The sequence below is a fragment of the Schistocerca piceifrons genome, chromosome 2, assembly GCF_021461385.2.
Source record: "Schistocerca piceifrons isolate TAMUIC-IGC-003096 chromosome 2, iqSchPice1.1, whole genome shotgun sequence".
NCBI classification, from domain to species: Eukaryota; Metazoa; Arthropoda; class Insecta; order Orthoptera; family Acrididae; genus Schistocerca; species Schistocerca piceifrons.
The window spans coordinates 645,960,269-645,975,834 of record NC_060139.1 but is presented as its reverse complement, the minus strand read 5'-3'; the positions used below and the strand labels follow the sequence as shown (position 1 = coordinate 645,975,834).

General features: G+C 48.4%; 17 non-coding genes across 17 annotated transcripts; all 17 read right to left on the bottom strand.

Annotated features, from left to right (window-relative positions):
* Positions 1-553: 553 nt before the first annotated feature.
* Trnas-gcu lies at positions 554-635 on the bottom strand. Its single transcript has one exon. It is a non-coding gene; the product is annotated as a tRNA-Ser (tRNA).
* Positions 636-1,474: 839 nt separating this feature from the next.
* Positions 1,475-1,556, bottom strand: Trnas-gcu. The gene has a single exon. It is a non-coding gene; the product is annotated as a tRNA-Ser (tRNA).
* Positions 1,557-2,395: 839 nt separating this feature from the next.
* Positions 2,396-2,477, bottom strand: Trnas-gcu. The gene has a single exon. It is a non-coding gene; the product is annotated as a tRNA-Ser (tRNA).
* Positions 2,478-3,316: 839 nt separating this feature from the next.
* Trnas-gcu lies at positions 3,317-3,398 on the bottom strand. Its single transcript has one exon. It is a non-coding gene; the product is annotated as a tRNA-Ser (tRNA).
* An 818-nt stretch (positions 3,399-4,216) lies between these two features.
* On the bottom strand, positions 4,217-4,298 carry Trnas-gcu. Its single transcript has one exon. It is a non-coding gene; the product is annotated as a tRNA-Ser (tRNA).
* An 839-nt stretch (positions 4,299-5,137) lies between these two features.
* On the bottom strand, positions 5,138-5,219 carry Trnas-gcu. Its single transcript has one exon. It is a non-coding gene; the product is annotated as a tRNA-Ser (tRNA).
* Positions 5,220-6,058: 839 nt separating this feature from the next.
* On the bottom strand, positions 6,059-6,140 carry Trnas-gcu. The gene has a single exon. It is a non-coding gene; the product is annotated as a tRNA-Ser (tRNA).
* Positions 6,141-6,979: 839 nt separating this feature from the next.
* On the bottom strand, positions 6,980-7,061 carry Trnas-gcu. Its single transcript has one exon. It is a non-coding gene; the product is annotated as a tRNA-Ser (tRNA).
* An 839-nt stretch (positions 7,062-7,900) lies between these two features.
* Trnas-gcu lies at positions 7,901-7,982 on the bottom strand. Its single transcript has one exon. It is a non-coding gene; the product is annotated as a tRNA-Ser (tRNA).
* Positions 7,983-8,821: 839 nt separating this feature from the next.
* Trnas-gcu lies at positions 8,822-8,903 on the bottom strand. Its single transcript has one exon. It is a non-coding gene; the product is annotated as a tRNA-Ser (tRNA).
* An 839-nt stretch (positions 8,904-9,742) lies between these two features.
* On the bottom strand, positions 9,743-9,824 carry Trnas-gcu. Its single transcript has one exon. It is a non-coding gene; the product is annotated as a tRNA-Ser (tRNA).
* Positions 9,825-10,663: 839 nt separating this feature from the next.
* Positions 10,664-10,745, bottom strand: Trnas-gcu. The gene has a single exon. It is a non-coding gene; the product is annotated as a tRNA-Ser (tRNA).
* Positions 10,746-11,584: 839 nt separating this feature from the next.
* On the bottom strand, positions 11,585-11,666 carry Trnas-gcu. Its single transcript has one exon. It is a non-coding gene; the product is annotated as a tRNA-Ser (tRNA).
* Positions 11,667-12,505: 839 nt separating this feature from the next.
* Positions 12,506-12,587, bottom strand: Trnas-gcu. Its single transcript has one exon. It is a non-coding gene; the product is annotated as a tRNA-Ser (tRNA).
* An 839-nt stretch (positions 12,588-13,426) lies between these two features.
* On the bottom strand, positions 13,427-13,508 carry Trnas-gcu. The gene has a single exon. It is a non-coding gene; the product is annotated as a tRNA-Ser (tRNA).
* Positions 13,509-14,347: 839 nt separating this feature from the next.
* Positions 14,348-14,429, bottom strand: Trnas-gcu. Its single transcript has one exon. It is a non-coding gene; the product is annotated as a tRNA-Ser (tRNA).
* Positions 14,430-15,268: 839 nt separating this feature from the next.
* On the bottom strand, positions 15,269-15,350 carry Trnas-gcu. Its single transcript has one exon. It is a non-coding gene; the product is annotated as a tRNA-Ser (tRNA).
* Positions 15,351-15,566: the final 216 nt, after the last annotated feature.

Sequence of the window (15,566 nt, the reverse complement as noted above, 5' to 3'; positions counted from 1 at the left end):
CACGACTTACTGCAACGAAACGTACAGCTCGATACGCTACACTGATATTGCTTGCAAGGTTTTGACGTTCCCCCTAGCCCAAGATTGTCCTGCTGTTTGCGATGGAGCTTGGTGTTTGGTCGGCCACTAGCGACGGATGGCTGCAAAGTCAAGTCTCTCCAGTAGGCCTTGCCAAATCGCTTCTGTAGATGGCGGCCTCACTTGAAACAAACTGTCGGAAGGCGACAGTTGTGCTACAGATGGATTATTATAGGCTCGATACGTTAAAATGACTGCGACAGGTATGCACTTAAATATAAATAAGAGCTCGTCGTTCGCAAATACCAACATACTCTTAGCTGCAGCCGAAATTTCATTGGTTTGTAGATCTCGAAATGATGTTTAATTCGAAGGGCATACGCTATGGAATGTTGTGCGCTTTCATCTGGTAGGCAGTTTTGTCTCGTATTTCATACACACGCTATCTGCCACGTATACGCGTCGTTGTTACTACTGAGTGGCGTTTCGCACGGAGAAGGAGTGACCGCAAACGCGTGCTTCACGTAAAATTCATCGACGAGGATGGGATTCGAACCCACGCGTGCAGAGCACATTGGATTAGCAGTCCAACGCCTTAACCACTCGGCCACCTCGTCTGCTGGTACAACAGCTGTGTCTTGGGCTAGTGCTTGCGGAAAGAAGACATTTGTCGATTCGAAAACGCATTCAAAACATCGTACTGGGCCGGTGTTAACGTCTTATGCCAAGCTGCAGTGCAGCCGACCAAGCTCCCACTCGCGAATCGTTTAATGACAGCATCCGTCCACGTCGATATCCGATCGGGGCAAAATCACCGGCCCACCTATTTACCGCAGTAATAAGCATTGTATCGACATGCAGTGTCGTCTAATGCAAATGAGAAAGGTGCTGTGCATTCTTTTCCACGACTTACTGCAACGAAACGTACAGCTCGATACGCTACACTGATATTGCTTGCAAGGTTTTGACGTTCCCCCTAGCCCAAGATTGTCCTGCTGTTTGCGATGGAGCTTGGTGTTTGGTCGGCCACTAGCGACGGATGGCTGCAAAGTCAAGTCTCTCCAGTAGGCCTTGCCAAATCGCTTCTGTAGATGGCGGCCTCACTTGAAACAAACTGTCGGAAGGCGACAGTTGTGCTACAGATGGATTATTATAGGCTCGATACGTTAAAATGACTGCGACAGGTATGCACTTAAATATAAATAAGAGCTCGTCGTTCGCAAATACCAACATACTCTTAGCTGCAGCCGAAATTTCATTGGTTTGTAGATCTCGAAATGATGTTTAATTCGAAGGGCATACGCTATGGAATGTTGTGCGCTTTCATCTGGTAGGCAGTTTTGTCTCGTATTTCATACACACGCTATCTGCCACGTATACGCGTCGTTGTTACTACTGAGTGGCGTTTCGCACGGAGAAGGAGTGACCGCAAACGCGTGCTTCACGTAAAATTCATCGACGAGGATGGGATTCGAACCCACGCGTGCAGAGCACATTGGATTAGCAGTCCAACGCCTTAACCACTCGGCCACCTCGTCTGCTGGTACAACAGCTGTGTCTTGGGCTAGTGCTTGCGGAAAGAAGACATTTGTCGATTCGAAAACGCATTCAAAACATCGTACTGGGCCGGTGTTAACGCCTTATGCCAAGCTGCAGTGCAGCCGACCAATCTCCCACTCGCGAATCGTTTAATGACAGCATCCGTCCACGTCGATATCCGATCGGGGCAAAATCACCGGCCCACCTATTTACCGCAGTAATAAGCATTGTATCGACATGCAGTGTCGTCTAATGCAAATGAGAAAGGTGCTGTGCATTCTTTTCCACGACTTACTGCAACGAAACGTACAGCTCGATACGCTACACTGATATTGCTTGCAAGGTTTTGACGTTCCCCCTAGCCCAAGATTGTCCTGCTGTTTGCGATGGAGCTTGGTGTTTGGTCGGCCACTAGCGACGGATGGCTGCAAAGTCAAGTCTCTCCAGTAGGCCTTGCCAAATCGCTTCTGTAGATGGCGGCCTCACTTGAAACAAACTGTCGGAAGGCGACAGTTGTGCTACAGATGGATTATTATAGGCTCGATACGTTAAAATGACTGCGACAGGTATGCACTTAAATATAAATAAGAGCTCGTCGTTCGCAAATACCAACATACTCTTAGCTGCAGCCGAAATTTCATTGGTTTGTAGATCTCGAAATGATGTTTAATTCGAAGGGCATACGCTATGGAATGTTGTGCGCTTTCATCTGGTAGGCAGTTTTGTCTCGTATTTCATACACACGCTATCTGCCACGTATACGCGTCGTTGTTACTACTGAGTGGCGTTTCGCACGGAGAAGGAGTGACCGCAAACGCGTGCTTCACGTAAAATTCATCGACGAGGATGGGATTCGAACCCACGCGTGCAGAGCACATTGGATTAGCAGTCCAACGCCTTAACCACTCGGCCACCTCGTCTGCTGGTACAACAGCTGTGTCTTGGGCTAGTGCTTGCGGAAAGAAGACATTTGTCGATTCGAAAACGCATTCAAAACATCGTACTGGGCCGGTGTTAACGCCTTATGCCAAGCTGCAGTGCAGCCGACCAAGCTCCCACTCGCGAATCGTTTAATGACAGCATCCGTCCACGTCGATATCCGATCGGGGCAAAATCACCGGCCCACCTATTTACCGCAGTAATAAGCATTGTATCGACATGCAGTGTCGTCTAATGCAAATGAGAAAGGTGCTGTGCATTCTTTTCCACGACTTACTGCAACGAAACGTACAGCTCGATACGCTACACTGATATTGCTTGCAAGGTTTTGACGTTCCCCCTAGCCCAAGATTGTCCTGCTGTTTGCGATGGAGCTTGGTGTTTGGTCGGCCACTAGCGACGGATGGCTGCAAAGTCAAGTCTCTCCAGTAGGCCTTGCCAAATCGCTTCTGTAGATGGCGGCCTCACTTGAAACAAACTGTCGGAAGGCGACAGTTGTGCTACAGATGGATTATTATAGGCTCGATACGTTAAAATGACTGCGACAGGTATGCACTTAAATATAAATAAGAGCTCGTCGTTCGCAAATACCAACATACTCTTAGCTGCAGCCGAAATTTCATTGGTTTGTAGATCTCGAAATGATGTTTAATTCGAAGGGCATACGCTATGGAATGTTGTGCGCTTTCATCTGGTAGGCAGTTTTGTCTCGTATTTCATACACACGCTATCTGCCACGTATACGCGTCGTTGTTACTACTGAGTGGCGTTTCGCACGGAGAAGGAGTGACCGCAAACGCGTGCTTCACGTAAAATTCATCGACGAGGATGGGATTCGAACCCAAGCGTGCAGAGCACATTGGATTAGCAGTCCAACGCCTTAACCACTCGGCCACCTCGTCTGCTGGTACAACAGCTGTGTCTTGGGCTAGTGCTTGCGGAAAGAAGACATTTGTCGATTCGAAAACGCATTCAAAACATCGTACTGGGCCGGTGTTAACGTCTTATGCCAAGCTGCAGTGCAGCCGACCAAGCTCCCACTCGCGAATCGTTTAATGACAGCATCCGTCCACGTCGATATCCGATCGGGGCAAAATCACCGGCCCACCTATTTACCGCAGTAATAAGCATTGTATCGACATGCAGTGTCGTCTAATGCAAATGAGAAAGGTGCTGTGCATTCTTTTCCACGACTTACTGCAACGAAACGTACAGCTCGATACGCTACACTGATATTGCTTGCAAGGTTTTGACGTTCCCCCTAGCCCAAGATTGTCCTGCTGTTTGCGATGGAGCTTGGTGTTTGGTCGGCCACTAGCGACGGATGGCTGCAAAGTCAAGTCTCTCCAGTAGGCCTTGCCAAATCGCTTCTGTAGATGGCGGCCTCACTTGAAACAAACTGTCAGATGGATTATTATAGGCTCGATACGTTAAAATGACTGCGACAGGTATGCACTTAAATATAAATAAGAGCTCGTCGTTCGCAAATACCAACATACTCTTAGCTGCAGCCGAAATTTCATTGGTTTGTAGATCTCGAAATGATGTTTAATTCGAAGGGCATACGCTATGGAATGTTGTGCGCTTTCATCTGGTAGGCAGTTTTGTCTCGTATTTCATACACACGCTATCTGCCACGTATACGCGTCGTTGTTACTACTGAGTGGCGTTTCGCACGGAGAAGGAGTGACCGCAAACGCGTGCTTCACGTAAAATTCATCGACGAGGATGGGATTCGAACCCACGCGTGCAGAGCACATTGGATTAGCAGTCCAACGCCTTAACCACTCGGCCACCTCGTCTGCTGGTACAACAGCTGTGTCTTGGGCTAGTGCTTGCGGAAAGAAGACATTTGTCGATTCGAAAACGCATTCAAAACATCGTACTGGGCCGGTGTTAACGCCTTATGCCAAGCTGCAGTGCAGCCGACCAAGCTCCCACTCGCGAATCGTTTAATGACAGCATCCGTCCACGTCGATATCCGATCGGGGCAAAATCACCGGCCCACCTATTTACCGCAGTAATAAGCATTGTATCGACATGCAGTGTCGTCTAATGCAAATGAGAAAGGTGCTGTGCATTCTTTTCCACGACTTACTGCAACGAAACGTACAGCTCGATACGCTACACTGATATTGCTTGCAAGGTTTTGACGTTCCCCCTAGCCCAAGATTGTCCTGCTGTTTGCGATGGAGCTTGGTGTTTGGTCGGCCACTAGCGACGGATGGCTGCAAAGTCAAGTCTCTCCAGTAGGCCTTGCCAAATCGCTTCTGTAGATGGCGGCCTCACTTGAAACAAACTGTCGGAAGGCGACAGTTGTGCTACAGATGGATTATTATAGGCTCGATACGTTAAAATGACTGCGACAGGTATGCACTTAAATATAAATAAGAGCTCGTCGTTCGCAAATACCAACATACTCTTAGCTGCAGCCGAAATTTCATTGGTTTGTAGATCTCGAAATGATGTTTAATTCGAAGGGCATACGCTATGGAATGTTGTGCGCTTTCATCTGGTAGGCAGTTTTGTCTCGTATTTCATACACACGCTATCTGCCACGTATACGCGTCGTTGTTACTACTGAGTGGCGTTTCGCACGGAGAAGGAGTGACCGCAAACGCGTGCTTCACGTAAAATTCATCGACGAGGATGGGATTCGAACCCAAGCGTGCAGAGCACATTGGATTAGCAGTCCAACGCCTTAACCACTCGGCCACCTCGTCTGCTGGTACAACAGCTGTGTCTTGGGCTAGTGCTTGCGGAAAGAAGACATTTGTCGATTCGAAAACGCATTCAAAACATCGTACTGGGCCGGTGTTAACGTCTTATGCCAAGCTGCAGTGCAGCCGACCAAGCTCCCACTCGCGAATCGTTTAATGACAGCATCCGTCCACGTCGATATCCGATCGGGGCAAAATCACCGGCCCACCTATTTACCGCAGTAATAAGCATTGTATCGACATGCAGTGTCGTCTAATGCAAATGAGAAAGGTGCTGTGCATTCTTTTCCACGACTTACTGCAACGAAACGTACAGCTCGATACGCTACACTGATATTGCTTGCAAGGTTTTGACGTTCCCCCTAGCCCAAGATTGTCCTGCTGTTTGCGATGGAGCTTGGTGTTTGGTCGGCCACTAGCGACGGATGGCTGCAAAGTCAAGTCTCTCCAGTAGGCCTTGCCAAATCGCTTCTGTAGATGGCGGCCTCACTTGAAACAAACTGTCGGAAGGCGACAGTTGTGCTACAGATGGATTATTATAGGCTCGATACGTTAAAATGACTGCGACAGGTATGCACTTAAATATAAATAAGAGCTCGTCGTTCGCAAATACCAACATACTCTTAGCTGCAGCCGAAATTTCATTGGTTTGTAGATCTCGAAATGATGTTTAATTCGAAGGGCATACGCTATGGAATGTTGTGCGCTTTCATCTGGTAGGCAGTTTTGTCTCGTATTTCATACACACGCTATCTGCCACGTATACGCGTCGTTGTTACTACTGAGTGGCGTTTCGCACGGAGAAGGAGTGACCGCAAACGCGTGCTTCACGTAAAATTCATCGACGAGGATGGGATTCGAACCCACGCGTGCAGAGCACATTGGATTAGCAGTCCAACGCCTTAACCACTCGGCCACCTCGTCTGCTGGTACAACAGCTGTGTCTTGGGCTAGTGCTTGCGGAAAGAAGACATTTGTCGATTCGAAAACGCATTCAAAACATCGTACTGGGCCGGTGTTAACGTCTTATGCCAAGCTGCAGTGCAGCCGACCAAGCTCCCACTCGCGAATCGTTTAATGACAGCATCCGTCCACGTCGATATCCGATCGGGGCAAAATCACCGGCCCACCTATTTACCGCAGTAATAAGCATTGTATCGACATGCAGTGTCGTCTAATGCAAATGAGAAAGGTGCTGTGCATTCTTTTCCACGACTTACTGCAACGAAACGTACAGCTCGATACGCTACACTGATATTGCTTGCAAGGTTTTGACGTTCCCCCTAGCCCAAGATTGTCCTGCTGTTTGCGATGGAGCTTGGTGTTTGGTCGGCCACTAGCGACGGATGGCTGCAAAGTCAAGTCTCTCCAGTAGGCCTTGCCAAATCGCTTCTGTAGATGGCGGCCTCACTTGAAACAAACTGTCGGAAGGCGACAGTTGTGCTACAGATGGATTATTATAGGCTCGATACGTTAAAATGACTGCGACAGGTATGCACTTAAATATAAATAAGAGCTCGTCGTTCGCAAATACCAACATACTCTTAGCTGCAGCCGAAATTTCATTGGTTTGTAGATCTCGAAATGATGTTTAATTCGAAGGGCATACGCTATGGAATGTTGTGCGCTTTCATCTGGTAGGCAGTTTTGTCTCGTATTTCATACACACGCTATCTGCCACGTATACGCGTCGTTGTTACTACTGAGTGGCGTTTCGCACGGAGAAGGAGTGACCGCAAACGCGTGCTTCACGTAAAATTCATCGACGAGGATGGGATTCGAACCCAAGCGTGCAGAGCACATTGGATTAGCAGTCCAACGCCTTAACCACTCGGCCACCTCGTCTGCTGGTACAACAGCTGTGTCTTGGGCTAGTGCTTGCGGAAAGAAGACATTTGTCGATTCGAAAACGCATTCAAAACATCGTACTGGGCCGGTGTTAACGCCTTATGCCAAGCTGCAGTGCAGCCGACCAAGCTCCCACTCGCGAATCGTTTAATGACAGCATCCGTCCACGTCGATATCCGATCGGGGCAAAATCACCGGCCCACCTATTTACCGCAGTAATAAGCATTGTATCGACATGCAGTGTCGTCTAATGCAAATGAGAAAGGTGCTGTGCATTCTTTTCCACGACTTACTGCAACGAAACGTACAGCTCGATACGCTACACTGATATTGCTTGCAAGGTTTTGACGTTCCCCCTAGCCCAAGATTGTCCTGCTGTTTGCGATGGAGCTTGGTGTTTGGTCGGCCACTAGCGACGGATGGCTGCAAAGTCAAGTCTCTCCAGTAGGCCTTGCCAAATCGCTTCTGTAGATGGCGGCCTCACTTGAAACAAACTGTCGGAAGGCGACAGTTGTGCTACAGATGGATTATTATAGGCTCGATACGTTAAAATGACTGCGACAGGTATGCACTTAAATATAAATAAGAGCTCGTCGTTCGCAAATACCAACATACTCTTAGCTGCAGCCGAAATTTCATTGGTTTGTAGATCTCGAAATGATGTTTAATTCGAAGGGCATACGCTATGGAATGTTGTGCGCTTTCATCTGGTAGGCAGTTTTGTCTCGTATTTCATACACACGCTATCTGCCACGTATACGCGTCGTTGTTACTACTGAGTGGCGTTTCGCACGGAGAAGGAGTGACCGCAAACGCGTGCTTCACGTAAAATTCATCGACGAGGATGGGATTCGAACCCACGCGTGCAGAGCACATTGGATTAGCAGTCCAACGCCTTAACCACTCGGCCACCTCGTCTGCTGGTACAACAGCTGTGTCTTGGGCTAGTGCTTGCGGAAAGAAGACATTTGTCGATTCGAAAACGCATTCAAAACATCGTACTGGGCCGGTGTTAACGTCTTATGCCAAGCTGCAGTGCAGCCGACCAAGCTCCCACTCGCGAATCGTTTAATGACAGCATCCGTCCACGTCGATATCCGATCGGGGCAAAATCACCGGCCCACCTATTTACCGCAGTAATAAGCATTGTATCGACATGCAGTGTCGTCTAATGCAAATGAGAAAGGTGCTGTGCATTCTTTTCCACGACTTACTGCAACGAAACGTACAGCTCGATACGCTACACTGATATTGCTTGCAAGGTTTTGACGTTCCCCCTAGCCCAAGATTGTCCTGCTGTTTGCGATGGAGCTTGGTGTTTGGTCGGCCACTAGCGACGGATGGCTGCAAAGTCAAGTCTCTCCAGTAGGCCTTGCCAAATCGCTTCTGTAGATGGCGGCCTCACTTGAAACAAACTGTCGGAAGGCGACAGTTGTGCTACAGATGGATTATTATAGGCTCGATACGTTAAAATGACTGCGACAGGTATGCACTTAAATATAAATAAGAGCTCGTCGTTCGCAAATACCAACATACTCTTAGCTGCAGCCGAAATTTCATTGGTTTGTAGATCTCGAAATGATGTTTAATTCGAAGGGCATACGCTATGGAATGTTGTGCGCTTTCATCTGGTAGGCAGTTTTGTCTCGTATTTCATACACACGCTATCTGCCACGTATACGCGTCGTTGTTACTACTGAGTGGCGTTTCGCACGGAGAAGGAGTGACCGCAAACGCGTGCTTCACGTAAAATTCATCGACGAGGATGGGATTCGAACCCAAGCGTGCAGAGCACATTGGATTAGCAGTCCAACGCCTTAACCACTCGGCCACCTCGTCTGCTGGTACAACAGCTGTGTCTTGGGCTAGTGCTTGCGGAAAGAAGACATTTGTCGATTCGAAAACGCATTCAAAACATCGTACTGGGCCGGTGTTAACGTCTTATGCCAAGCTGCAGTGCAGCCGACCAAGCTCCCACTCGCGAATCGTTTAATGACAGCATCCGTCCACGTCGATATCCGATCGGGGCAAAATCACCGGCCCACCTATTTACCGCAGTAATAAGCATTGTATCGACATGCAGTGTCGTCTAATGCAAATGAGAAAGGTGCTGTGCATTCTTTTCCACGACTTACTGCAACGAAACGTACAGCTCGATACGCTACACTGATATTGCTTGCAAGGTTTTGACGTTCCCCCTAGCCCAAGATTGTCCTGCTGTTTGCGATGGAGCTTGGTGTTTGGTCGGCCACTAGCGACGGATGGCTGCAAAGTCAAGTCTCTCCAGTAGGCCTTGCCAAATCGCTTCTGTAGATGGCGGCCTCACTTGAAACAAACTGTCGGAAGGCGACAGTTGTGCTACAGATGGATTATTATAGGCTCGATACGTTAAAATGACTGCGACAGGTATGCACTTAAATATAAATAAGAGCTCGTCGTTCGCAAATACCAACATACTCTTAGCTGCAGCCGAAATTTCATTGGTTTGTAGATCTCGAAATGATGTTTAATTCGAAGGGCATACGCTATGGAATGTTGTGCGCTTTCATCTGGTAGGCAGTTTTGTCTCGTATTTCATACACACGCTATCTGCCACGTATACGCGTCGTTGTTACTACTGAGTGGCGTTTCGCACGGAGAAGGAGTGACCGCAAACGCGTGCTTCACGTAAAATTCATCGACGAGGATGGGATTCGAACCCAAGCGTGCAGAGCACATTGGATTAGCAGTCCAACGCCTTAACCACTCGGCCACCTCGTCTGCTGGTACAACAGCTGTGTCTTGGGCTAGTGCTTGCGGAAAGAAGACATTTGTCGATTCGAAAACGCATTCAAAACATCGTACTGGGCCGGTGTTAACGTCTTATGCCAAGCTGCAGTGCAGCCGACCAAGCTCCCACTCGCGAATCGTTTAATGACAGCATCCGTCCACGTCGATATCCGATCGGGGCAAAATCACCGGCCCACCTATTTACCGCAGTAATAAGCATTGTATCGACATGCAGTGTCGTCTAATGCAAATGAGAAAGGTGCTGTGCATTCTTTTCCACGACTTACTGCAACGAAACGTACAGCTCGATACGCTACACTGATATTGCTTGCAAGGTTTTGACGTTCCCCCTAGCCCAAGATTGTCCTGCTGTTTGCGATGGAGCTTGGTGTTTGGTCGGCCACTAGCGACGGATGGCTGCAAAGTCAAGTCTCTCCAGTAGGCCTTGCCAAATCGCTTCTGTAGATGGCGGCCTCACTTGAAACAAACTGTCGGAAGGCGACAGTTGTGCTACAGATGGATTATTATAGGCTCGATACGTTAAAATGACTGCGACAGGTATGCACTTAAATATAAATAAGAGCTCGTCGTTCGCAAATACCAACATACTCTTAGCTGCAGCCGAAATTTCATTGGTTTGTAGATCTCGAAATGATGTTTAATTCGAAGGGCATACGCTATGGAATGTTGTGCGCTTTCATCTGGTAGGCAGTTTTGTCTCGTATTTCATACACACGCTATCTGCCACGTATACGCGTCGTTGTTACTACTGAGTGGCGTTTCGCACGGAGAAGGAGTGACCGCAAACGCGTGCTTCACGTAAAATTCATCGACGAGGATGGGATTCGAACCCAAGCGTGCAGAGCACATTGGATTAGCAGTCCAACGCCTTAACCACTCGGCCACCTCGTCTGCTGGTACAACAGCTGTGTCTTGGGCTAGTGCTTGCGGAAAGAAGACATTTGTCGATTCGAAAACGCATTCAAAACATCGTACTGGGCCGGTGTTAACGCCTTATGCCAAGCTGCAGTGCAGCCGACCAAGCTCCCACTCGCGAATCGTTTAATGACAGCATCCGTCCACGTCGATATCCGATCGGGGCAAAATCACCGGCCCACCTATTTACCGCAGTAATAAGCATTGTATCGACATGCAGTGTCGTCTAATGCAAATGAGAAAGGTGCTGTGCATTCTTTTCCACGACTTACTGCAACGAAACGTACAGCTCGATACGCTACACTGATATTGCTTGCAAGGTTTTGACGTTCCCCCTAGCCCAAGATTGTCCTGCTGTTTGCGATGGAGCTTGGTGTTTGGTCGGCCACTAGCGACGGATGGCTGCAAAGTCAAGTCTCTCCAGTAGGCCTTGCCAAATCGCTTCTGTAGATGGCGGCCTCACTTGAAACAAACTGTCGGAAGGCGACAGTTGTGCTACAGATGGATTATTATAGGCTCGATACGTTAAAATGACTGCGACAGGTATGCACTTAAATATAAATAAGAGCTCGTCGTTCGCAAATACCAACATACTCTTAGCTGCAGCCGAAATTTCATTGGTTTGTAGATCTCGAAATGATGTTTAATTCGAAGGGCATACGCTATGGAATGTTGTGCGCTTTCATCTGGTAGGCAGTTTTGTCTCGTATTTCATACACACGCTATCTGCCACGTATACGCGTCGTTGTTACTACTGAGTGGCGTTTCGCACGGAGAAGGAGTGACCGCAAACGCGTGCTTCACGTAAAATTCATCGACGAGGATGGGATTCGAACCCACGCGTGCAGAGCACATTGGATTAGCAGTCCAACGCCTTAACCACTCGGCCACCTCGTCTGCTGGTACAACAGCTGTGTCTTGGGCTAGTGCTTGCGGAAAGAAGACATTTGTCGATTCGAAAACGCATTCAAAACATCGTACTGGGCCGGTGTTAACGTCTTATGCCAAGCTGCAGTGCAGCCGACCAAGCTCCCACTCGCGAATCGTTTAATGACAGCATCCGTCCACGTCGATATCCGATCGGGGCAAAATCACCGGCCCACCTATTTACCGCAGTAATAAGCATTGTATCGACATGCAGTGTCGTCTAATGCAAATGAGAAAGGTGCTGTGCATTCTTTTCCACGACTTACTGCAACGAAACGTACAGCTCGATACGCTACACTGATATTGCTTGCAAGGTTTTGACGTTCCCCCTAGCCCAAGATTGTCCTGCTGTTTGCGATGGAGCTTGGTGTTTGGTCGGCCACTAGCGACGGATGGCTGCAAAGTCAAGTCTCTCCAGTAGGCCTTGCCAAATCGCTTCTGTAGATGGCGGCCTCACTTGAAACAAACTGTCGGAAGGCGACAGTTGTGCTACAGATGGATTATTATAGGCTCGATACGTTAAAATGACTGCGACAGGTATGCACTTAAATATAAATAAGAGCTCGTCGTTCGCAAATACCAACATACTCTTAGCTGCAGCCGAAATTTCATTGGTTTGTAGATCTCGAAATGATGTTTAATTCGAAGGGCATACGCTATGGAATGTTGTGCGCTTTCATCTGGTAGGCAGTTTTGTCTCGTATTTCATACACACGCTATCTGCCACGTATACGCGTCGTTGTTACTACTGAGTGGCGTTTCGCACGGAGAAGGAGTGACCGCAAACGCGTGCTTCACGTAAAATTCATCGACGAGGATGGGATTCGAACCCACGCGTGCAGAGCACATTGGATTAGCAGTCCAACGCCTTAACCACTCGGCCACCTCCTCTGCTGGTACAACAGCTGTGTCTTGGGCTAGTGCTTGCGGAAAGAAGACATTTGTCGATTCGAAAACGCATTCAAAACATCGTACTGGGCCGGTGTTAACGTCTTATGCCAAGCTGCAGTGCAGCCGACCAAGCTCCCACTCGCGAATCGTTTAATGACAGCATCCGTCCACGTCGATATCCGATCGGGGCAAAATCACCGGCCCACCTATTTACCGCAGTAATAAGCATTGTATCGACATGCAGTGTCGTCTAATGCAAATGAGAAAGGTGCTGTGCATTCTTTTCCACGACTTACTGCAACGAAACGTACAGCTCGATACGCTACACTGATATTGCTTGCAAGGTTTTGACGTTCCCCCTAGCCCAAGATTGTCCTGCTGTTTGCGATGGAGCTTGGTGTTTGGTCGGCCACTAGCGACGGATGGCTGCAAAGTCAAGTCTCTCCAGTAGGCCTTGCCAAATCGCTTCTGTAGATGGCGGCCTCACTTGAAACAAACTGTCGGAAGGCGACAGTTGTGCTACAGATGGATTATTATAGGCTCGATACGTTAAAATGACTGCGACAGGTATGCACTTAAATATAAATAAGAGCTCGTCGTTCGCAAATACCAACATACTCTTAGCTGCAGCCGAAATTTCATTGGTTTGTAGATCTCGAAATGATGTTTAATTCGAAGGGCATACGCTATGGAATGTTGTGCGCTTTCATCTGGTAGGCAGTTTTGTCTCGTATTTCATACACACGCTATCTGCCACGTATACGCGTCGTTGTTACTACTGAGTGGCGTTTCGCACGGAGAAGGAGTGACCGCAAACGCGTGCTTCACGTAAAATTCATCGACGAGGATGGGATTCGAACCCACGCGTGCAGAGCACATTGGATTAGCAGTCCAACGCCTTAACCACTCGGCCACCTCGTCTGCTGGTACAACAGCTGTGTCTTGGGCTAGTGCTTGCGGAAAGAAGACATTTGTCGATTCGAAAACGCATTCAAAACATCGTACTGGGCCGGTGTTAACGTCTTATGCCAAGCTGCAGTGCAGCCGACCAAGCTCCCACTCGCGAATCGTTTAATGACAGCATCCGTCCACGTCGATATCCGATCGGGGCAAAATCACCGGCCCACCTATTTACCGCAGTAATAAGCATTGTATCGACATGCAGTGTCGTCTAATGCAAATGAGAAAGGTGCTGTGCATTCTTTTCCACGACTTACTGCAACGAAACGTACAGCTCGATACGCTACACTGATATTGCTTGCAAGGTTTTGACGTTCCCCCTAGCCCAAGATTGTCCTGCTGTTTGCGATGGAGCTTGGTGTTTGGTCGGCCACTAGCGACGGATGGCTGCAAAGTCAAGTCTCTCCAGTAGGCCTTGCCAAATCGCTTCTGTAGATGGCGGCCTCACTTGAAACAAACTGTCGGAAGGCGACAGTTGTGCTACAGATGGATTATTATAGGCTCGATACGTTAAAATGACTGCGACAGGTATGCACTTAAATATAAATAAGAGCTCGTCGTTCGCAAATACCAACATACTCTTAGCTGCAGCCGAAATTTCATTGGTTTGTAGATCTCGAAATGATGTTTAATTCGAAGGGCATACGCTATGGAATGTTGTGCGCTTTCATCTGGTAGGCAGTTTTGTCTCGTATTTCATACACACGCTATCTGCCACGTATACGCGTCGTTGTTACTACTGAGTGGCGTTTCGCACGGAGAAGGAGTGACCGCAAACGCGTGCTTCACGTAAAATTCATCGACGAGGATGGGATTCGAACCCAAGCGTGCAGAGCACATTGGATTAGCAGTCCAACGCCTTAACCACTCGGCCACCTCGTCTGCTGGTACAACAGCTGTGTCTTGGGCTAGTGCTTGCGGAAAGAAGACATTTGTCGATTCGAAAACGCATTCAAAACATCGTACTGGGCCGGTGTTAACGCCTTATGCCAAGCTGCAGTGCAGCCGACCAAGCTCCCACTCGCGAATCGTTTAATGACAGCATCCGTCCACGTCGATATCCGATCGGGGCAAAATCACCGGCCCACCTATTTACCGCAGTAATAAGCATTGTATCGACATGCAGTGTCGTCTAATGCAAATGAGAAAGGTGCTGTGCATTCTTTTCCACGACTTACTGCAACGAAACGTACAGCTCGATACGCTACACTGATATTGCTTGCAAGGTTTTGACGTTCCCCCTAGCCCAAGATTGTCCTGCTGTTTGCGATGGAGCTTGGTGTTTGGTCGGCCACTAGCGACGGATGGCTGCAAAGTCAAGTCTCTCCAGTAGGCCTTGCCAAATCGCTTCTGTAGATGGCGGCCTCACTTGAAACAAACTGTCGGAAGGCGACAGTTGTGCTACAGATGGATTATTATAGGCTCGATACGTTAAAATGACTGCGACAGGTATGCACTTAAATATAAATAAGAGCTCGTCGTTCGCAAATACCAACATACTCTTAGCTGCAGCCGAAATTTCATTGGTTTGTAGATCTCGAAATGATGTTTAATTCGAAGGGCATACGCTATGGAATGTTGTGCGCTTTCATCTGGTAGGCAGTTTTGTCTCGTATTTCATACACACGCTATCTGCCACGTATACGCGTCGTTGTTACTACTGAGTGGCGTTTCGCACGGAGAAGGAGTGACCGCAAACGCGTGCTTCACGTAAAATTCATCGACGAGGATGGGATTCGAACCCACGCGTGCAGAGCACATTGGATTAGCAGTCCAACGCCTTAACCACTCGGCCACCTCGTCTGCTGGTACAACAGCTGTGTCTTGGGCTAGTGCTTGCAGAAAGAAGACATTTGTCGATTCGAAAACGCATTCAAAACATCGTACTGGGCCGGTGTTAACGTCTTATGCCAAGCTGCAGTGCAGCCGACCAAGCTCCCACTCGCGAATCGTTTAATGACAGCATCCGTCCACGTCGATATCCGATCGGGGCAAAATCACCGGCCCACCTATTTACCG